General features: G+C 38.4%; 1 pseudogene across 1 annotated transcript in view; it reads left to right on the top strand.

Moving 5' to 3' along the window:
- LOC308240232 (heterogeneous nuclear ribonucleoprotein H2-like) overlaps positions 1-17936 on the top strand; it is a 49688-nt pseudogene extending 31752 nt beyond the window's left edge. The window contains exon 3 of the transcript in view: positions 16705-17936. The product of the transcript in view is annotated as a heterogeneous nuclear ribonucleoprotein H2-like (transcript). The remainder of the gene's footprint in view (positions 1-16704) is intronic.
- Positions 17937-23424: the final 5488 nt, after the last annotated feature.

Genomic DNA, 23424 nt, shown 5'->3' with positions numbered 1-23424 from the left:
AGCATTACAAATGAAAGTTAATTTTCTAAAGTAAAAATTTTCTAGGTGTAATTTACTTACAGGATATTTTTCCTTACATGATATTCTTCTACTATCCCCCCTTTTTTGATTTAAATATTAGGAGGCTTTTGGAAATTTTATAATGTAGTCTTGATAGCTTTTAAATTTTAATTTTTTGCACTAAAATATGACTGCTTTAGGTTCATTACATGTTATGCAATTTTACCATGAGATGAACTACCAATAAAAATTTTAGTTAACACTTTAGGAACAGCTTTTTGTCCAGTACCATTAATTTTTCTAGAATATTCGCTTATTTCAATTAGTCAATTTAAATTAGTCTGAAAACTTGACTACTATTTTACTGTCAAATTTAATATGCTAACAACAATCTTATTTTACCCTGTAAATACTAGTGGAAAGGATTATTTGCCTTCTTGAGTAGGCCCTGAGCATTCCTGGTGCTAGGCTGGGTTTGGATATCAAAAACCCACTTCCCCACACCATGGGTACAAGACAACTCAAACAAGTCTTGTTGCAGTGAGAGGGCAGCTGCTGTTGGCCAAGTCTCTGACTGTTGCCTGGGTCCCGATTTGAGCTGGGCATGGGAAGCGAAGCAGCCATGGGGGCAGGAGACCTCCCTCAGAAGGGGTGAGGGTTCAGGCCCCTGCAAAGTTGGGGGGGTGAGGGCCTGTGCCCCACCTCTGTTGACCCCCAAGTTCTCTCCTGATGGCCCCTCTGCGACTGTGCCTGTAAGACTTCTTTCTTAATTGAAGGTCAGTCACTTTCTCAGAAACCACTGAATACTAAAAACAAACACAAACAAACAAAACCATTTTTACCTCAAAGTGAGTAATCAATCAAACAAGTATTAGACATTCTCATTCTCCTTTGAATCAATTTAATATGAATCTCCAATTCTTATATGAGAATATACTTCTACAGTACACTTCCCTTCCTTTGCATTCATTTCTGGTGCTCTTCTTCTCCCTTTCTCTGTACCCTCTCCACCCCTGCATTTTTCCTCCAGCCTGTACATTGACTTATATCCAAAATGACAATTTAACAGTCGTGGTGGTGGTGAGGGTTCAGGATCAGAGAAAGTAAGAGGGGGACTCTCTCTCTCTCTCTCTCTCCCCCCCCCCCCGATTTCTCTTGCACCATAGAGACTGACTGTCCCTACTGAAGTCTATTGCTTTGGAGAACTCTTCAGGCTTCCCTTACTACTAGTCTGAGTTAAACATGCCCTTGATCCCTTGATTTTGCTATAATTATTGATAAGCTTACTGATTAACATATGATCTTTATATTTCTTTATATTTCTGTGTCCTCTACTGAATTTATGAGTACCCCAAAGGATTTGACAATATCTCATTCTCCAATTTTTCCCATATTGCATGATACCATGTCTGAAACACTGTAGAAATTTAATAAACACTTGAAAATTAAATGGGACTCTCCCAATAAATAAATGTATACCCCTTTAAACTCCAAAAAACATTTATTTTAAGCTACTTTTTAAATGAAAATATTTTAAAAACAAATTGTATTCCCCCTTTTTTTAAGAAAAGAAAATATTTAACACAAGAGACAGTGTGTCACACTATACATATTGGATAAAGAGCATGTGTTGTGGGAGCAACCAAACGGAGCTTGAGTCCTTATTCTGCACTTCCTAGTCACATGATCTTAACCCCTCTAAGTTTCATTTTCCTCATCTTTAAATGGCAATAATAGAGTACACATACAAGGCATTCAGAAGTCAAAATGCATCAATAAATAAAAAAGGCTTAGAAAAGTACTTGACACATAGTAAGTGTTCAATAAATGCTATTTGTTACTGTCTTCACCATTTTCTTGATGACTCAAAAGCACAATATAAGTCTTGGTTTTATGCTGTGCTTTAATAAAGTAGTACACTACCAAGATATGTAAGAATGATTGTCCTTATATTAAATGACCTCACACTGCTGAAGTTCCAAAATCCTTGTGTATCCTTCTCCTATTTTCTTCCTTACATCAGCTAATACCAATGTGTCTGCCATGGCATTCGCATTTCCACTCCAGTTTTTAAAGCATCACATTTAACAGTCTAGAAAAATATATGACTTGATTTCTTAGAATAGTGTGTAAAGTAATAGGAAAGGGGCTATGAACAAAATCCTAATCATAAGGAATTTTCATTCGAAGAAAAAAATGTATGTTATTGCACAGACATACTGATTTCTCGGATGCATTTTGTTCTTTCTAATTGTCAAGGAAAAATACTCTAAATTTCTGAATAATAAACTTCTGGGATAATTAAAGTATATCTCACTAGGGTGCCATCTGTATAAGGATAATACAGCATAGTGGGAATAGTAAAGACAACACAAATCTGGGACCAAAATGTATATGCCCATGTGAACTTGAGCAATTTGTTTAGCAAATCTGAACCTCATTTTTTTCACATGAGAAAAAAACAGTCCTAGAATAGTAAGAGCTATTGGATTAGAAATTGTCATAACCAGAGTGCCAATATACAATAGGGTTCAACATACAATAATTGTTAAACTTATGTTTTGTCTACCACAACTGTCTTTATATTTCCATCCAAATGTTTTAACTTTTCACAGCTTTCTACTTTACTCTCTGAGATAACTCTATTTTGGTTTATAACTTTTTATAAATATTTTACTGGCTTGATAATATCTTGATAAAATGAACTATCTCACTATGCTTTAATTTTTATCTCCATTTTTAAATAATATTGAATATTAAAATTTTATTCCAATATGTCTAAATTATTTACAGGTAGTTTTGGTAAAAGAAGAATTAAAACTTTCATCCCTTTTCTTCCCTGCCTTGATTTGAATCATTTGAATGGTCCTGGCTTATAGGCTAATACTCATCCACTACATATTCTGCTGATGATTTTCTTTGAACAGTTCTGTTTCCATCTGTCTCCAAATCTGTCTTGCATTTTTCAAATAAATATTAATAAATTATAGATGTTTTAGTAAGACTGAATCTTACTAAAAAAGGACATAAGATGGGGTTAAAGGAGAACCCATGCCAATTACTATGACATTGACATTTTATCTAATTTTTAGGGGACCAGTAAGCATAGTTTATATAATGTGCTTTGTCTATTGCTTGTCTAGCCGTTTTTCAACATTTATGCACAAATGGTAATATTTAATGTAAATAAAAGCTTATAAATTCTCATTTAGATCACAGCTTCCCATTCTTGGAACAATGTAATATTTATGATTATGTCACATTCGAGACACAATGGAATATCTTTTTTGATCCACTTCCAAATCTAGCCTAACTGAGGCAGAACTGTCTCTTTAATTATCCTAAAAATATTTGAGAATTTAAGGGTGAGCAAGGGAGGGAACTGATATATTATGACTGGATGTCTATTTCTGTCTGATTCATTACTTTTTATTTAGAGATATCTCCATTTTAAACTAATCATTACTTGTCCCCTCAAACAAAATATATCTTTCAAATCTCAGGAACACAATTAAAATTAAATTTTAGTCCTTTAATATTTGAAAGTAGAGTTTCTACTACCTCAGATTCAGTACTAATTGTGCATGTCACCTAAAATCCTATATAATAAAGAAGTAATATGCAAATTGACCATCACTCCAACACACAAGATGGCCGCCCCCATGTGGACACAAGATGGCTGCCACAAGATGGCCGGCAGGGGAGGGCAGTTGTGGCAATCAGGCCAGCAGGGGAGGGCAGTTGGGAGGGACCAGGCCTGCAAGGAAGGGCAGTTGGGGGCAACCAGGCCTGCAGGGGAGGGCAGTTAGGGGTGGCCAGGATGGCAAGGGAGGGCAGTTAGGGGCAATCGGGCTGGCAGGGAAGGGCAGTTAAGGGAGACCAGGCTGGCAAGGGAGGGCAGTTAGGGGTGACCAGGCCTGCAGGGGAGGGCAGTTGGGGGTGACTGGGCCAGCAGGGGAGGGCAGTTGGGGGTGACCAGGCTGGCAGGGGAGCAGTTAGGCGTCAATCAGGCTGGCAGGGGAGTGGTTAGGGGGTGATCAGGCTGGCAGGCAGAAGCAGTTAGGGGCAATCAGGCAGGCAGGCAGGCGAGTGGTTGAGAGCCAGCAGTTCTGGATTGTGAGAGGGATGTCCAACTGCCCGTTTAGGCCTGATCCCTTGAGGGGTCCCAGATTGGAGAGGGTGCAGGCTGGGCTGAGGGACACACCCCACCCCCGTGCACAAATTTTGTGCACCGGGCCTCTAGTTTAATTATAAAGATGACACTTTAATCCTAGAGAAACTGGTTAGTGTATTATAAGTGAGGAACAAAAATATCAACAGACAGATCAGAGCTCCAGAAATATTTTTTTATTTTTTCCAAAAGAATGAGTTACATTAACTTGAAACTGTATGAGAAAAACTTCAAATGTTATTCTTGCAGCAGTGGACATTCATAAGGGCAATGATACCTGACATTGTGGTTCCTTTTTAGACACTTAATGACTTACTGGATCATTAAACATCATTCACTCCCTGCTTTTCATGGTCCTTCAAGCTAGTCATTAACTCCATAGGAAAGAATGTGAACAATGGAATTACTGCCTAATTGCAGTTACAATATTTTCTCCCCTGTTTAACATGTGCCTGTGTAACATATCAGAAACTATTATTTTGACGACTTTTGCAGTGACTGATGCCTTCACTGAATGATTTTAAAATCTACATGTTTTATTAGAGAAAAATTTTACAGATATAAATTGGGCATACATAATTATATTTTTCAGTTTTTTGGAAAATAAACAAAAGTTACCAACGAAATAATCCACATAAAAATGAAAACTAAAACTTAAACAGTACTGAAACACAATTAAAGTAGAAGGCTATATTTGAAATAAATTTTTCTTTCTGATCATTACTTAGCTTAGTTTATATTTACTGACTTTGAATATTTCTTTCAGTGGTACAGAAGTACATATTATATCACTTTAATTGTAAAATAATTTTATGTATACTTATAAGTAAAAAAATATAGCAAAAGAACTTGCCTTTCATGTCATCATTTGAATGCCATAGAATAGAGAATTTTTCCTATTGATGGTTTCCAGATTAGACTTATAGAGTAGATGTCAGAATGCCACCCACAGGTGACATTCAGCTCATATAATATGTTTATATGTTTTTATAAAAGTTTAATTAATTTAAAATTGAATTCTAAGAGAAAGCTGAGAGAAAAATCTTTGTGTCCTAGGCATAGGCAAAAAGTTTTTAAAAATAACACCAAAAGCTCTAACCTTAAAAGAAAAAAATGATGAATCGGACTTCACCAAAATTAGGAACATGTGTTCTTTGAAAGACACTGTTGGGAGAATGAAAAAAACAGGCAACAAACAGACTAAGAGAAAATACTTTCCAAATCATAAATTTCATAAAGGACTTGTATCCAGGATTTATAAGGTGCTGTCACAATTCAACAAGTAGAAAAATCAGCAACCCAATTAAAAAAAATAGGCAAAGGATTTAAACAAAACACTTTACCAAAGAAGATATACAAATGGAAAATAAGCACATACAATTATATTCAATATCATTAACCATTAAGAACATATAAATTAAAGCCACAATGAGATTTTACTACAAGCATATCATAATGGCTTTTTAAAAATGGCAAACTAAGTGCAAGATGTGGAAGCAACTAGAATTTGCATTCATTGGATGGATCTCAAAATATTTTTCCAAGTGGAAATTTCATATATAGTTAAACATAAACTTACCACACAACCAATAAGTGTTCACTCAAATGTAATTAAAACTTACATTTACATAAAAATGTGCACATGGATACTTATTAGTAATCACCAAAATATGCAACCAATGCAAATACTGTTAAACTAGGAAGTAGATATCTATACAATGTAATGGAATAATCCTCCCAATAAAAAGAAACAACTTACTAATAAATGCAATAACCTGGATGAATCTTAAGTGCATTATTCTAAGTGAAAGAAGCCAGAGTCAAAAGGTTACCTACTATACATACTATAGGATTCTATATGACATTGTGGGTAGAATAAAACTACAGATACAAAAAAACAAAACAAAACTACTGGTTGCCAGGATGTGGTAGACAACAAAAGGACATGGGAATCTCTATCTTGGTTGTGGTGGTGGTTACATATCTGTACACTCTTGTGCATTCTCAGAACTTTACAATTAGAAAGGCAAATTTTACTGTATGTAAATTATACTCTTAAGAAAATATGGGGAAAATAATGGTTCAATATTTCAGAAATCTAGCATGTAATTATTTTTTTTTTTTTGCCTGGGACAAAAAATGAAAAATCTGTCAACACTAGGATAAAATTTATTCAACAAATGTTAATGGAATCCCAACTATAAGTCAGATACTATTCTAAACAACGAGAATGCATGCGGTTGGGAATAAAGCAAACAAAAATCCCCAGATTTATGGAACCTATATTCTATAATGTGAATGGGGAGACAGACAATGACCACATATATATGTAAAATACATAGGAAGTCAGATGCAGATGAGTGCTATAAAAAATGATAAAACAAGGAGTTGGTGGTGTCAAAAGTGGAAGACTGAAATGTAAAATAACATATATAAGGAAAACTTTACTGAGAAGGTGCATTTGAAGATGAGATAGCTAGATATGCATTTTTCTGTATTGTAGGAAGAGGAAAGTCAAGGGCAAAGGCCTTATGACAGGAGTATAGCAGGCATGTTCAAGGAACAATACATTGGTCAGTGTGCCTGAATTAGAGAGGAAGAATAGGAGATGATGTCAGGAAGTTAAGAGGAGCCAGATTGGTCATGGCCTTGTTTTCATTGCTATGAAAAAAATCATTAAAGTATATTCAGGACAGAAATGGCATGATCTGGCTACTATAAAAAGGCTAGAGTATGGGTGGGAAAGGTAGAAGTAGCAAGACCATGATACTATTTCAACATCAAAAATGAGAAATAATGATGATTTGGATCACAGTGGAGACAGTAGAGAGAGTGAGATGTTGTTCAATTATGATATATTTGGAAAGCAAAACCAATAAGATGTGCAAATATTTGTAGGACATTGGATGAAAAAGATAGGAGTCAAAGATGACTATAAGTTTTTTATTTAAGCAATTATAGAAGTGAAGATATCATTTACTGAGAAGCAGCAGGTTTGAAGATAAGGACTATATAGAGTTATATTTTAAATATATTTCATGTATAATGCCTAACAAATATCAAATTGAAGAAGTCAGCTAAGCAGTTGGGTATATGATTTGAGAGATCAAGGTATGGGGTAGAAATATAGATAGCATGTAAATCTAAGATCAGATGAGATCACTGAAAGAATGAGGACAAATAAAAAATAATAACTATGCCCTGAGCAGTGGGTGGAGCATCATCCTATGTACCAAAAGCTTGTGAGTTCAGTTCCTGGTAAAGGCACACACCTAGGTTGTGGGTTCAATCCCAGCTCAGGGTGTGTACAGGAGGCAGCTGATCTCTCTCTCCCTTTCTCTCTTTCTCTCTCTCTCTCTTTCCTGTCTCTGAAATCAATGAAAACTATCCTCAGACTGAGGATAAAAATAAAATAAAACATAAAAAGTAATAACTATGTATGGTGCCAGGCAGATCCTGGAAATATCGAGGGGGAATACTTTGTATAGTATATGATTGTCTAACCACTATACTGTACACCTGAAACTAATACAAAATAATATTGAATGTAAACTGTAATTGAAATATACATTTTTTAAAAGTGAAGAGTTCCAAGGACTAAGCTCAGGACCGGTCCAAAGTTTAGAGGCCAGAGTTTTGAGAAGGAACCAGCAAAGGATATTAAAAGGAGCAATTGCTAAAATGAGAGGAAAACCCAAAGTATGTTTCCCCAGAAGCCAAGTGATGAATGTGTTTCAAGACGAGAGGAATAGGAGAGGATCCAAGATGGCAGCGTAGGTAAACACCTAAACTGCTGCCTCGCACAACAATTTCAAAACTACAACTAAAAGACAAAATGTCTATCACCCAGAACCACAGGAAAGCTGGCTAAGTGGAAGTTCTACAACTAGAAGGAAAGAGAAAAGAACATTGAGACGTGCACAAGCCCTGAAAATCTGAGGTACGAAGGTGCGCATATTGGGCTGGCAGCAGGCGACTGGGAGCGCTGCTTTTTTCAACCGAAGGGAGACAAGCACCCAATTACTCTGAACTCCAGTTTCTGGGGAGATGCGGGGGACCCAAACTCCTACAGGGAGAAGCTGGACTGTCTGCCATCGGGTGGGAAAGTGAGGGTGGCTTGCTTGCAGGGCTGCGCACAGGAATAATTGTTTACTGCACTGAGGCGCAGGACGCAGGGACGTGGTTGGAGACCCAGAGCTGGCTTACTGGCAGCCATCGCTGTTTGCCACGCCCTAGCCTAGTGACACCCTGAGACCCCGCCCTGCACAACCTACAAACCCACCCAAGCTCCAAGCAGCGGCTTTAGCATATGAATGGCCTGCCCTATTGCAGCTTAATATAGCAAACTTGCAGCCCAAGTCAGACAGCTCCAAAACCTCCAAACCCCAAGCAAAGAGGAGAAAACTGTAGTTCTTGCTGTAGAGCCTGCTGGGTGGCCTCAGACAGTAGTTGACCTGCACCCCATTAGAGATCCAGAAGCCAGTGTACCTAGTGGTCAGTGTGAGAAACCAGATTTCAACTCCTCACATTTGCATCAAGAGGGAGACTCAGTGAGCACCAAAGCCCTACTGAAACAAGTCCTGTACCATAAGCGTGTCTCCAGCGCAGCAGTTCTTCCATTATAGACACAGCGGGTCCTCACAGCCAATTGGCCTGAGGTCAATTCCTCCCAGTATACCAATAGCAATCAAGGCTTAACTATACCAAGACTTTGCACTCAGCCCACAAAGGGGTGTACCAAGAGCGTCCACCTCAGGTGATTGGGAAGGCTGAGCTACTGGCCCCTATAGGTCACCTACCACACAAAGCCACTCCATCAACACAGGGAAGCAGCAAAATGCAGAGACAAAGAAACATGTCACGAATGAAAGAAATGGAGGAAAGCAAACTACTGGACAACATAGAGTTCAGAACCACATTTATAATGTTACTCAAGAATCTTCTAAAAACCGCTGAGAAACTTGATGAGACCTCCGAGGAGCTTAGTGAGACGTTCAAACCTTAATGAGAATGCCAAAAAAATGGAAAAGGACCAGTCAGAAATTAAGCATACACTGTCTGAAATAAAGAATATATAGAAATTCAACTATAAATCAAAGGACCCCAAGAATCAAACCAAAGATCTGAAATATGAGGAAACAAAAAACACCCAACCAGAAAAACAAAAAGAAAAAAGAATCCAAAAATATGAAGATAGTGTAAGGAGCCTCTGGGACAACTTTAAGCGTACCAACATCCGAATTTTTGGGGTGCCAGAAGAAGAGAGAAAGCAAAATATTGAAAACCTATTAGAAGAAATAATGACAGAAAACTTTCCCTACCTGGTGAAAGAAATAGACTTACAGGTCCAGGAAGCGCACTGAACCCCATACAAGAGGAATCCAAAGAGGACCACACCAAGACACATCATAATTAAAATGCCAAGGGCAAAAGACAAAGAGAGAATCTTGAAAGCAGCAAGAGAAAAACGGTTAGTTACCTACAAGGGAGTACCCATACGACTGTCAGCTGATTTCTCAACAGAAACTATGCAGGCCAGAAGGGAGTGGCAAGAAATATTCAAAGTGATGAACAGCAAGAACCTACAACAAGATTACTCTACCCAGCAAAGCTATCATTCAGAGTTGAAGGTCAGATAAAGAGCTTCACAGACAAGAAAAAGCTAAAGGAGTTCATCACCACCAAACCAGGATTACATGAAATGCTGAAGGGTATTATTTAAGAAGAGGAAGAAGAAGAAAAAGGTAAAGATAAAAATTATGAACATCAAAATGACATCAAATACATACCTACCAACAAATGAATCTAAAAATCAAGTGAATAAAAAATCTGAAGAACAGAATGGACTGGTGAATATAATAGAATCAGAGACATAGAAAGGGAGTGGACTGACAATTCTCAGGGGGAAAGGGATGTGAGGGGTGCAGGAAGAGATTGGACAAAAATCTTACACCTATGGATGAAGACAGTGGCGGGGAGTAAGGACATGGGGTGGGGTGGGGTGGGGAATCAGGTGGAGGGGAGCTATGGGGGGGAAAAAGAGGAACACCTGTAATAATCTGAACAATAAAGATTTATTTAAAAAAAGACACGAGGAATAATCAGTTGTGTCGCACACCTTTGATATGTTAGGACAGATAAGGATTGCGGATCAAAAATGGATTTAATATAATGGTGGTCATAGTTGACCTTGATAAGAGACATATCAGTGGAGTGATAGGGTCAAATGTCTCATTGAATTGGGATCTGGAATAAAGTGAGAGGAATTGAAGACAGCAAGTAAATAACATTATTTAAAGAGTGTTTTGTTTGTTTTTTGTCAAGAGGAGGAAAATGTGATGGCAGCTGAAAGGGGGTTAATGGATGTGGTGTCAAAAGAGGTTTTTAATTTTTGTTTTTTCCTCAAGATGAAAGAACATCCGTAGTTTGAAGCAAACAATATTATAGAAAGGAGAAATCAGTAATGGGGGGAAAACTTGGAAAATTGCTGAAAGCTTGTCTCTGAACATGCCAGAGGGACTAAGATCTAGTGGACAAGCAGAGTTTAATCATCTCTAGAAACATAATTCTCCTAAAGAACAGAAAGGCATCTGGGTAAAGTTACTGGTATAGGTGGAAATTCATTTCTGATTGTTTCTATTTTCTCAGTTAAATTGGAAAGAAGACTCACCTGAGAGTGAGGGAGAGAGAAGAGGTGATAGAGGTATGTGAAGAAGATGAATGAAGATTCTAGCCTGTCCTGACAAATTTTTTAAAAAGGGGAAATTTTGACTCACAGTCCCAGTCTTATTTTTAATTGTACCTTTTCATGTGTTTTGAGGGTGGCTAAACAAACATACATAAGAAAGAACTAAATCTCAAGTGATAGTGATGATGCAAGCTATTATTGAGCACCTACTATATGCAAAACATTTTACATAAACTCTAATTTTCACAATAACCCTGAAAAGTGCATAAATATTATTTTCCTGCATTCACAAAGAAAACACAAATTTCAGAGAAGGTAATTTAGTTGCCATTCCACATCCAAAGGCATCAGTTATCACTTAAACCCAGATCTGTTTCTTTGAAAGATGCTTCAAGACTAGGAATGACACTTTACCCCAAACCCAAGAAAGTCTGAAGAGATTGGCATCAATCCTCAGCAATATTTTATATTATTAGTATAAAGATTCAAATCACTTGGAAAAATAAATGGAGACTCCTAGAAGCCAATATTGGTTCACTAAAAACCTGTCATATTAGTTTGTTCTTTTTTTCTGACTGGTTTCAAATGTATTTGAAAAACAGTACATTTTTTCAAAAGAAATTTGACTAGGCTTTTCAGGTTATCTTTATGAACAAGATTGAGAAGTATAGTCTTTATGATAGTGTAAATAAGTGAATAAGTAAATATTTAAATGACCACGACTCAAAGGATACAGATTAATTTGGGTGATTGGCCAGGGAAACAGGTCAATCACGTATGTTCTACTTTATGGGGGTAGGGGTGGATATCTACATATGTTATTCAGAATTCTGTGAGGAAAATTTGTCACTTCATCCCCAGTTAGTATTTATTCAATCATTTATTTCATTTGGTGCCAACCTGAAGTACAAATGGAAGCTCAGAAGTATAGCTGTCTTGTGTGCAGAAGAGGAATTACAAGCAAGAATGTTGCTATGGTCACATTTTTTTTTCCTGCACTATAAGTAATAAATCATGTTGCTATCACCAAAATCCCTACATCATGATGCTGACTGTGTACTGCAAATTGACTTCTTCCTTATATATTTATTTATGCTGTGAAAATAATGTTGTGCATCTGATAAATATTGTAACAAAACATTCTTTTTTCATTTCAAATAAACATTTATAAAGCAAAAAATAAAATAAAATACTGCATCCAATGAAAGCAGAATAAACATTACCTTAAAATATACATAGAACATTAATCAAAACAGATCATATGCTAAACCAGAAAACCCCAATAAATTTAAATGCAAGTTATGCAGTATATGTCTGGGGACCACAGAAAAATTATAATAGGAATTAATACCAAAACGATATCTGGAAATTTTTGAAACCCTTATAAATTAAACAACACACTTTGAAATAAACCAAGGGAAATTAGAAAAAGTCTTGAATTGAATGAAAATGAAAACACAACAAATCAAAATTTGTAGAATGCAGCTAATACAATACCTAGCAAGAAACCCATAGCTTTAAATGCTTATATTTTTAAGAAGATTAAAATCAGCAATATAAACTGCCATCTTAGGAAGCTAAAAAATAAAATAGCAAGTTAAACCCAGGTAAGAAGGAGAAAAATAAATTTAAGAATGATGATCAGCCCTGACTGGTTTGGCTCAGTGGCTAGAGCGTCGACCTGCGGACTCAAGGGTCTCAGGTTCGATTCCAGTCAAGGGCATGTCCCTTGGTTGCAGGCACATAACCAGTAGGGAGTGTGCAGAAGGCAGCTGATCAATGTTTCTCTCTCATCGATGTTGCTAACTCTCTATCCCTCTCCCTTCCTCTCTGTAAAAAATCAATAAAATGTATTTTTTTTAAAAAAAGAATGATGATCAGTGAAATAGAAAAACATACAAATAGAAAAAATTAATGAAATCAAAAGTTGACTCTTTGAAAATATAAATACATTGATAGACCTCTAGCTAATGATCAAGAAAAGACTCAAACTAGAAATATCAGAAATAAGAAAGCATAATTATCCATCATGTTGAATTTAAAGAATTACACCATTATAAAAATTATGACAGGCTTGGGGGGCGGGGTGGCTCAGTTGGCTAGTGTGTTATCTGGTACACCAAAAGGTTATGGGTTCAATTCCCAGTCAGAGCACATACATAGTTTCCAAGTTTGATCCCCAGAGAAGGTGCATATGAGAGGTAGCAGATCAATGTTTCTCTCTCATATAGATCCCCCCCTCTCTCTCCCCCTAGGAAAATTTAAAAAAAAAATACATATGTCCTTGGGTGAGGATTAAAAAATGAAGCTATGAGAATAAATTTGACAACTTAGATGAAATAAATACCCTTAAAAGATTAAAAAATTGATGAAAAAATAGAAAATATGAATAGCCTTATATTTATCAAAGAACTGAATTCATAATTCATAACAATCTTACAAACAAGACTCCCTGCCCATATTGCCTCACAGTTGAATTCTTTCAAATAATAAAAATCTCTTCCAGTTAAGTTGACAACATAGGTAAACATGGTACTCACCTACTCCCACAACCACATCAAATGGTTCTTCCAGAACAACAGTCATTCGGAACCACCTGAAATCTGGCTGAATGAAAATCCTACAACTAGGGAATTAAAGAAGAAGATACATCAAGACTTTTAGGAGGGGTGGGAGATGCAGAACAGCTGGTCCCACACCAACATGTGGTGGATAAAAATTGGGAGGGATATCTTGGCTGTAGAGGTACTCCCTGAGGACCGAGGGGTCCCAGGTCCACAGATCAGGGTTCCAGTGCCAAGAAGAGAAGTCCCAATAACATATATGGTAAAAAAAAAAAAACAACAGTGTGGATTGAGGTTGAGGGAAACAAGGGATGCTGAATTCACAGGCAGTTCCTCTTAAAGCAGCAGTCGCCAACTGGTGGTCCACGGACCACTGGTGGTCAGTGAGGTCCGAAAGGTTGGTGACCACTGCCTTAAAGGGCCCATGCATGGACATATACTCACACTGCCTGAGCTCAAGCACTGGGGCAGTGGCTTGAAAGGTACCAGAGACATACATGGAGGAACTGAATTAACTGGCATCAGGGTGAGAGCTGGGCTGGTAGCTTTCTCCCAGACAGAAGTGCTGGCAGAAGCCATTTTTCATTTGGTAAGCCTTCCCCCCTCAGAACTGGCAGGCTAGGATGCCATATCTGAGACTCCATCAACCTGGCTCACCCTGTTTACCCCACCCTGGTGATTCCCTGAAGCACTGCCCCACCCAACTTGCAGGCCCACCCAAGTTCTTTCCAGTGGATTTTCCATACCAATAGTGTGTCTTGTCTCATGCTTCAGAGTATCCTAAAGTTTCACAAACAAGCAACACCTGGCCTTGAGGAGTCTGGCACCTCTCACCAAGTGGCCCATGCCCAGCATTAGCAGCAGCTGGCCATGTATCACAGTTTGGCCTAGACTGGGCACCTCCAAGCCCAGTACAAAAAACAGCCATCTGCAGATCACCTTGTAGCTCATGCTGGGTGGCCCCCAAAAGAACACCGGTAGTGTTTGACCTTGCCCTTCAGCATGAGAAGGCCGCAGAGCCAGCACACCAAGTGGATAACTTTGCACCACATTAAAGCATCACCACCAACCACCTACCAAAGGGAAACAAGAACTCCACTGAAATAAGTCCTGCTCTGTAGAGTCGGCGCTTGAACAGCTGATAATCCAAGGTGGCTGGAGGTCAGTGATTGAAGCCAATCCTTGTAGCTGATCGGCCTGTGGGTAAAACCCTCCCACTGACTTGCCAACAACAATCAAGGCTCAATTACAAGAGGAGGGTTACACAACCCACACTGGGAGGTGTACCTTGAGTGCCTAACTTGGTTAATCAAGGAAGTTATGCCACTGAACCCTACAGAACACCTACTGCATTAGGCCACTCTACAAAGCCTGGGAGACATGGCAGCACTACCTAATAATACATAGAAACAAACACAACAAAGCTGCCAAAATGAGGAGACAAAGAAACATGTCACAAATGAAAGAACAGAACAAAACTCCAGAAAAAGAAGTAAACAAAAGAGAGACAAGCAATCTTCTAGTTGCATAATTCAAAATACTGCTTATAAGGATGCTCAATAAACTCAGTGAGAACATCAACAGCAAAAAAAAAAAAAAAAAAAAAAAAACATAAAAAAATGGACCAGTAAAAAATGAAGGATACACTAACTGAAATGAAGAATAATTTCAAAGAAAACAACAGTAGAGTAGATGAATTCAATAATCAAATCAGCAATTCGTAATACACTGAGTGGCCAGATTATTATGCGTTCAGAGATCATAATAATCTGGCCACTCAGTGTATAAGGAAGCAAAAAACACACAGTCAGAATAACAAAAAGAAGAAAGAATCCAAAAAAAAAAAAAAAATGGGAATAGTGTAAGGAGCCTCTGGGAAAACTTTAAGAGTACCAACATTTGCATCATGGGAGTGCTGGAAGGAGAAGAGAGAGAGCAAGAAATTTGAAAACCTTTTTGAAAAAATAATGATGGAACATTTTCCTAACCTGGTGAAAGAAAGTTCAGGAAGCACAGAAAGTACCAAAGATGAACCCAAAAAGGCCCACACCAAGAAACATCATAATTACAATGCAAAAGGTTAAAGACAAAAAAATAATCTTAAAAGCAGCAAGAGAAAAACAGTCAGTTACCTACAAGGGAGCTCCCATAAGATTGTCAGCTGACTTCTCATCAGAAAGTTGGCATGCCATAAGGAATTGGCAAGAAATATTCAAAGTGATGATAACCAAGAACATACAACCAAGCTTACTCTACCAGGTAAAGCTATCATTTAGAATCGAAGGATGGATAAAGAGTTTCCAAGATAAGAAAAAGTTAAAGGAGTTAATCACCACCAAACCAGTATTATATGAAATGTTAGAGGGCCTTCTTTAAGAAGAAAAAGAAAGATAAAAAAAATATGAACAATTAATGGCAATGAATACATATCAACAATGGACTAGACAAGACAAAAAAAGCAAGAAAAATAGAAACAGACTCATAGATATAGAGAATATTTACATGATTGACAGATGGGAGGGGGTTAGGGGGTGGGTCAAAAAAGGAATTAAAAAGTACAAATTTGTTATTACAGAATAGTCATGGGATATAAAGTACAGCATAGGGAATATAGTCAATTATCCTATACTAGTGGCCTAGTGCATGAAAATCGTGCATGGGGAGGAGGGGTTCCTTAGCCCAGCCTGCACCCTCTCCAATCTGGGACCCCTCAGGGGATGCCCGACTGCTTATTTAGGCCCGATCCCACAATCTGGGACCACTGGCTCCTAACCGCTCACCTGCCTGCCTGCCTTATTGCCCCTAACTGCCTCTGCCTGCCTGCCTGATTGCCCCTAACCCCTCTGCCTGCCTGCCTGATTGCCCCTAGCCCCTCTGCCTTCCCCCATCAGTTGGCCATCCCCCGAGGGCTCCCAGACTGTGAGAGGGCACGGGCTGGGCTGTGGGCCCCCCCCCCAAAGTGCATAAATTTCATGCACCGGGCCTCTAGTATTCTAATAACTATATATGGTGTCAGATGGATGTGAGATTTATCAGGATGATCACTTAGTAAGTTATGTAATATCTAACCACTGGGGTGTACACCTGAAACTAATAAAATAATACATGCCAACTGTAATTGGAAAATAAAAATGAGATTTCATTCAGCCATGTAGGAGTCATGTGATTAACTTGTTTCAATGCCAGGAGCCACTAAGTGACAATGATGTTGGGTACCGAAAGCAGAAAGGGATTCATGGTGAAGGTCTGGGGCTTGCTCTGATCTTGCTTGGTGGATGAAGTGCAGTGTTGTTTTTATTCTGACTGCAAAATTCAAAATGGGGCTCAAGGTATTTGTTTCATCTACACCAGAGAAGGCAGACTAAGTAGCGAGGCTTTTGTTGAACTTGAATCAGAAGACGAAGTCAAATTGGCCCTGAAAATAGAGAAACTAAGGGACACAGATATGTTGAAGTATTCAAGTCAAACAACATTGCAAAGGATTGGGTGTCAAAGTATGGTTCCAAATAGTCCTGTCACAGTCAATGATGGTTTTGTATAATTTAGAGTACTCCTCTTTGGATATAGCAAGGAAGAAGTTGTTCAGTTCTTCTCAGGGTTGGAAATCATGTCAAATGGGATAAAATTGCCAGTGGACTTCCAGGGGAGGAATAGGGGAGGCCTCTGTGCAGTTTGCTTCACAGGAAATAGCCGAAAAGGCTCTAAAGAAACACAAGGAAAGAATAGGGCACAGGTATATCGAAAACTTTAAGAGAAATTGAGCTTAAGTTAGAACTATGATCCACCACTAAAACTTATGGCCATGCAGCAGCCAGGTCCCTATGACAGACCTGGGACTGGCAGAGGTTATAATAGCATTGGCAGGGGAGTCTGCTTTGAAAGGAGGAAGTGTGGTGCTTATGGTGGAGGTTATAGAGGCTACGTTTATTATAATGGCTATAAGGAAGGCTATGGTTTGGGGTCAGATGTATTTGGAAGATATCTCAATTACTGTTTTTCAGGAATGTCTGACCACAGATACGGATCGGATGGTGACTCTACTTTCCAAAGCATAATGGGACACTATGCACACATGCAGGGATTACCTTATAGCACCACTGAGAATAACATTTATAATTTTTTTCACCGTCAACCCTGTGAGAGTACATACTGAAATTGGTTCTGATGGCAAAGTAACTGGTGAAGTAGATGTCGAGTTTGCAACTCATGAAGATGCTGTGGCAGCTATGTTGAAAGGCAAAGCAAATATGCAACAAAGATATGTAGAACTCTTCTTGAATTCTACAGAGGAGCAAGTGATGGTGCTTATAGTAGCCAAATGATGGGAGGCACGGGCTTTCAAACCAGTCAGTCCAGTTATGGTGGCCCAACCAGCCAGCAGCTGAGTGGTGGGTATAGAGGCAGCATAAGTGGGTATGATGGCCAGAGCAGCATGAGTGGGTATGACCAAGTTCTAGAGGAAAACTCTAGTGATTTTCAATCAAACATGGCATATGCAGCCAAGGAGCATTGAACAGCAGCTACTATAGCAGTGCAAGCCATGCATGTATGGGAGTGAATGGAATGAGAGGGATGTCTAGAATGTCTAGTATGAGTGGTAGATAGGGAATGTAATTGATCCTTATCAGTGATTCTTGGTCAACATTATTTTAAAGAAAAAAAAAAAACACAAAACAACAGTTTTGCAATACCAGCTTGTGATTTATCCTCGGCTTTAATTGGAAATCAGGATAAAATTAAAGATTTAAGGTTTAGTATTTTTGAACACAAATATTCATCTAGGATATAACAACTAAGTTCAATAAACTATAACTGTTAAACAATTTTTAGCTTTTCTCAAGTTAGTTATAATGTAGTATGTACTTAAGCAGTAAGTATATTCAGGCAAAAGCAGCTGCATTATGTGAAATGTTGCTCTTACATCACATTATATTGAACACTGTTTGGAAGCATGTTGAAAGACATGCTTTTTGGTAAAGCCCAATGTAGGAGCTGGGTCTACAATTAAAACTGAAACATTTGGCATGTCTGTTAAGTTTAGTTTCATTTCATAACTTCTAAGGCATGTAAGTTTAACCCTTTTTTTAAGTTAGTGGGAAAATTTTGAGATGCAATAACAATACTTTAGGATTTTGGTCTTGGTGTTTGTATGAAATTCCAAGGCCTTGATTTAAATCTTTCATTGTATGGGATTTCCTTTTAGGTGTATTGCGCTAAGTGAAACTTGTCAAATAAATTTTCCTTAAAAAAAAAGAAAAAGAAAAATGATTTACAAAAGAATATAAAAGTAAGAAAGTAAGGAAGAAATAATGACAAGCCTACATTTTTTTTCCCAGAAAGCAGAAGATAAGAAACTTGTCAAGTCATTCTAGGAATTCAATATTATTTTCATACTAAAATCAGACAACATTATAAGAATAGAAAAATATAGACCGAACTCTTCATGAGCACAGACTGGAAAATGATTAACAAAATATTAGCAAATGAAATGTAGAAAATATATTAAACTAGAGGCCCGGTGCATGAAATTCGTGCACGGAGGTGTGTGTGTCCCTCAGCCCAGCCTGCACCCTCTCCAATCTGGAACCCCTCGAGGGATGTCCGACTGCCCGTTTAGGACCAATCCTACCTGGATTGGGCCTAAACGGGCAGTCGGACATCCCTCTCACAATCCAGGACTGCTGACTCCCAACTGCTCACCTGCCTGCCTTCCTGATTGCCCCTAACTGTTTCTGCCTGCCAGCCTGATCACCCCCTAACCCAGCTGTGAGCAAACTATGGCCCGTGGGCCGGATCCGGCCCGTTCGGCTGTTCTATCCAGCCCGCGGAGCTGAAAGAGTGGAGGGTTCTCTTGCTCTCCCCTCCGCTCCTTTACTTTGAATTTATATTAGTTCACACAAACACTCCATCCATGCTTTTGTTCCGGCCCTCCGGTCCAGTTTAAGAACCCATTGTGGCCCTCAAGTCAAAAAGTTTGCCCACCCCTGCCCTAACCACTCCCCTGCCAGCCTGATTGTTGCCTAACTGCTCCCCTGCCAGCCTGTTTGCCCCTAACTGCCCTCCCCAGGAGGCATAGTCCCCACCAACTGCTCTCCCCTGCAGGCCTGCGTCCCCCCCCCCACTGGCCTTCCCTGCAGGCCTGGTCACCCCTAACTGCCCTCCCCTGCAGGCCTGGTCCCTCCCAACTGCCCTTCCCTGCAGGCTTGATCGCCCCCAACTGCCCTCCCTTGCAGGCCTGGTCCCTTCCAACTGCCCTCCCCTGCTGGCCATCTTGTGGTGGCCATCTTGTGTCCACATGGGGGCAGGATCTTTGACCACATGCGGGCAGCCATCTTGTGTGTTGGAGTGATGGTCAATTTGCATATTACTCTTTTATTAGATAGGATAGAGGCCTGGTGCATGGGTGGGGGCCAGCTGGTATGCCCTGAAGGGTGTCCCAGATCAGGGTGGAGGTTCCCTTGGAGTGTGGGGCAGCCTGGGCGAGGTGCCTGTGGTGGTTTGCAGGCCGGCCACTCCCCCTGGCGACACAAGTGGAGGCCCTGGTATCTGGGATTTATTTATCTTCTATAATTGAAACTTTGTAGCCTGGAGCGGAGCCAAGCCTCCTGCTCGCTCCATGGCCACAGCCATTTTTGTTGGGATTTATTTATCTTCTATAATTGAAACTTTGTAGCCTTGAGCGGAGGCCAAGGCAGGCCAGGGCTGCAGAAGCTTGGCTTCCTTCATTGTCAGGGGCAACTCAAGCCTCCTGCTCTCTCCAGCTCCGTGGCTGCTGCCATTTTTGTTGGGATTTATTTATCTTCTATAATTGAAACTTTGTAGCCTTGAGTGGAGGCCTGGGCCTGCCAGGGTGTACGGAAAGCTTGGCTTCCTCCATTGCCAGGAAAACCCAAGCCTCCTGCTCGCTCCGTGGCTCAGCCATCTTGATTGGGGTTAATTTGCATACTTGTTCCTGATTGCCTGGTAGGCGTGGCTTGTGGGTGTAGCGGAGTGGTGGATAATTTGCATATTACTCTTTTATTAGATAGGATAAACAATACAACCTGACCAAGTGAATGTATCTTAGTGATTCAAGTTTTATTAACATTCAAAAATTAATCAGTGTAGTTCTTCATATTAACATAATAAAGGGGGGAAACATGATTATTTCCTTTTTTAATTTTTCTGTATTGTTCAAAGTGTTACATATGTCCCCTATTTCCTCCTTGGACCCTCTCCACCCACCCCAGCCAACCACACTATTGTCTGCCCATGGTTATGCATATATACATACAAGTTCTTTGGTTGATCTCTTCCCACTCACCCACCCTCCTCCATCTTCCCTTTGAGATTCCACATTCTGTTACATGCTTCCATGTCTCTGGATCTATTTTGTTCATCAGTTTATTTTTTTTATTAGATTCCACATATAAGTGAGATCATGTGATACTTGTCTTTCTTTGACTGGCTTATTTCCCTTAGCATGATACTTTCCAGTTCCCTCCATGCTGTCTCAAAGGGTAAGAGATCCTTCTTTTTTCTAGCTTCTTTTAACATCAGATATGCAAGATAAAGATCACTGGTACACTGCAAAATATAAAATATTGCTGAGATTAAAGAAAACCTAACTAAATGTAGAGATATACCATGCTCATGGATTGAAAGATTCAATGTTAAGATGTCAATTCTCCTTAAGTTGATCTGTAGATTCAATGCAATCCTAACTAATATTCCAGCAGTTATTTTTAATAGAAGCTGACAAGTTCATTCTAAAATATATGTGGAAATAAAAAGAACATAATAGCAAAAACAATTTTGAAAACAAAGGAATAAATGGAGAAATCATTCTGTTTCTTACTATTTTCCTACAACAATCAAAATATTGAGATATTGATTCAAAGATGCACATATAGATCAATTGAAGAGAATAAATCTAGAAATAGATCCTCACATTTATGATCAATTGATTGTCAACAAAAATGCCAAGGTAGTAAATGTGGAAAGCACAGGCTTTTTAAAAACTGGTGTTAGAACAACTAGATGTCCATGTGTGTGTGTGGTGGGGGGGGGAATGAAGATTGATTATTGCCTTATGTACGCCCAAAGAAAGTTGAAATGTATCATAAACTCAAATGTATAAGTAAATTTATAAAACATCTAGAAGAAATGAGGATAAAATTTTTGTTATGTCAGACAAAGGTTTACTAGATAGGGCAGGAATATAAAAAATGATAAAGAAAAAATAGTAAATTGGGATTCAACAAAATTTAAAATGTTTGCTTTTAGAAAGACACAATTAGGAAAATGAGAAAGGCTAGAATTTGGAAAAGTATTAACAATGCACATATCAGTTAAAAGATATGCATCAAGAATATTTAAATAACTCATACAATATAATAAATAGATGAAAGACAACTCCCATTAATAAGCAAATGATTTAAACAGACACTGCACGATAAAAGATAAACATCTCAGATATGTAAATAAAAATGTTCAATATAATTAGTCATTGAAGAAATGCAAATTAAAATCACAATGTAATATCATTACACACTCACTAAAATTTCTAAAAGTATAAGGCTGACAAAATCAAGTATTCATGATCATGTAGAGCAGCTTCAGCCCGCACACTTCTGATGGGAGTGTAAAATGATACTTCCATTTTAGCAGTTTGTTACAATATGACACATACATTTCCACTTACTACATGACCCAGCAATCCTGCTAGCTATTATCCCCAAAAACATTTTTAAGTGCATTCAAAGACTTGTACAGAAATGTTTATACGAGATTTATATACAGTAGCCCTAAATCTGGAAAAAAAACAAATATCCATCAACTGGTGAATGGATAAATCAAAAGTGGTATTTCTATAAATGGAATATTACTCAGAAGTAACAAAGGAATACATTACTAAAACTCACAAAAACATAAATTAATCTATAAAGCTTTATGCCTGTTATGGACTGAATGTTTGTGTCCCCCTAAAATTCATATGTTGAGGCCCCATCCTCCAATGTAGCTGTATCTGGAGATAGGGACTCTTAGGAAATAATTAATGTTATCTAAGATAATAAGGGTAGGAACCTAACCCAACAGGATTAGTGTCCTAATAACAAGAGATACCAGACTGCTCCTCTCTCTCCTGTCTCTCTGTCTCTCTGTCTCTGTCTCTCTCTCTCTCTCTCTCTCTCTCTCTCCCTTCATACATGCACTGAGAGGATACAGCAAAAAGGTGACTGTCAGAAAGCCAACAAGAGAGCTTTCACTAGAAACCAATCCCGTAAACGCCTTGATCTTAGTCTTCTCCAGAACCATGAGAAAATAAATTTCTGTTGTTCAAGGTACTAAGTATGTGGCATTTTACTATCGTAGCCTGAGCAGACTAATAAAATGCTTGGAAAAATCCATATATAAGAGAAGACATAATGTGATTCCATTTACATGAAGTTATAGAATATGGAAAAAAAACTATAGTGACATAAATCAAATAAAAGATTGCCTGAACCTAATGGTGGAAGGGGGCTTGAACATAAAGGGGTATAGGGAAACATTTGGAGTGGTGAAAATGTGTTATATTTTTATTATGATGGTAGTTACACAGGTTTATAAATTTGTCAGACCTCATAAATGTACCCTTAAGTGGGTACATTTTACTCTGTGTAAATAATGCCTCAAAGTTTATTTGAAAAAAATTGTAATTCAAGCTGGGAATGTAAAGAAATAGATTACATACTAGTAGATCAAAGAATGAAATAAGCATATAAAAATGTTAAATTTCATACCACATCTAAGGTACTGTATCTCTATGGAGAAGAAAAAAGAGACCATAAAAATATGCAAAGGAATGCAATCAAAATTCTTAGGAGTTTTAAAAACATATCCTATGATGAACAATTGAGAGAAACTGAATCGCTCATCCTGGAATAACGAAAACATGAGGATGAAATAAGGTAAAAATAGATATCTTCAAATATTTGATAACAGCTATGTGGAAAGTTAAGTGATTTGGAATCTGTGTA

The sequence above is a fragment of the Plecotus auritus genome (genome assembly GCF_963455305.1).
Source record: "Plecotus auritus genome assembly, chromosome: X".
Lineage (NCBI taxonomy): Eukaryota > Metazoa > Chordata > Mammalia > Chiroptera > Vespertilionidae > Plecotus > Plecotus auritus.
This window is presented reverse-complemented; position numbering and strand designations above follow the sequence as displayed.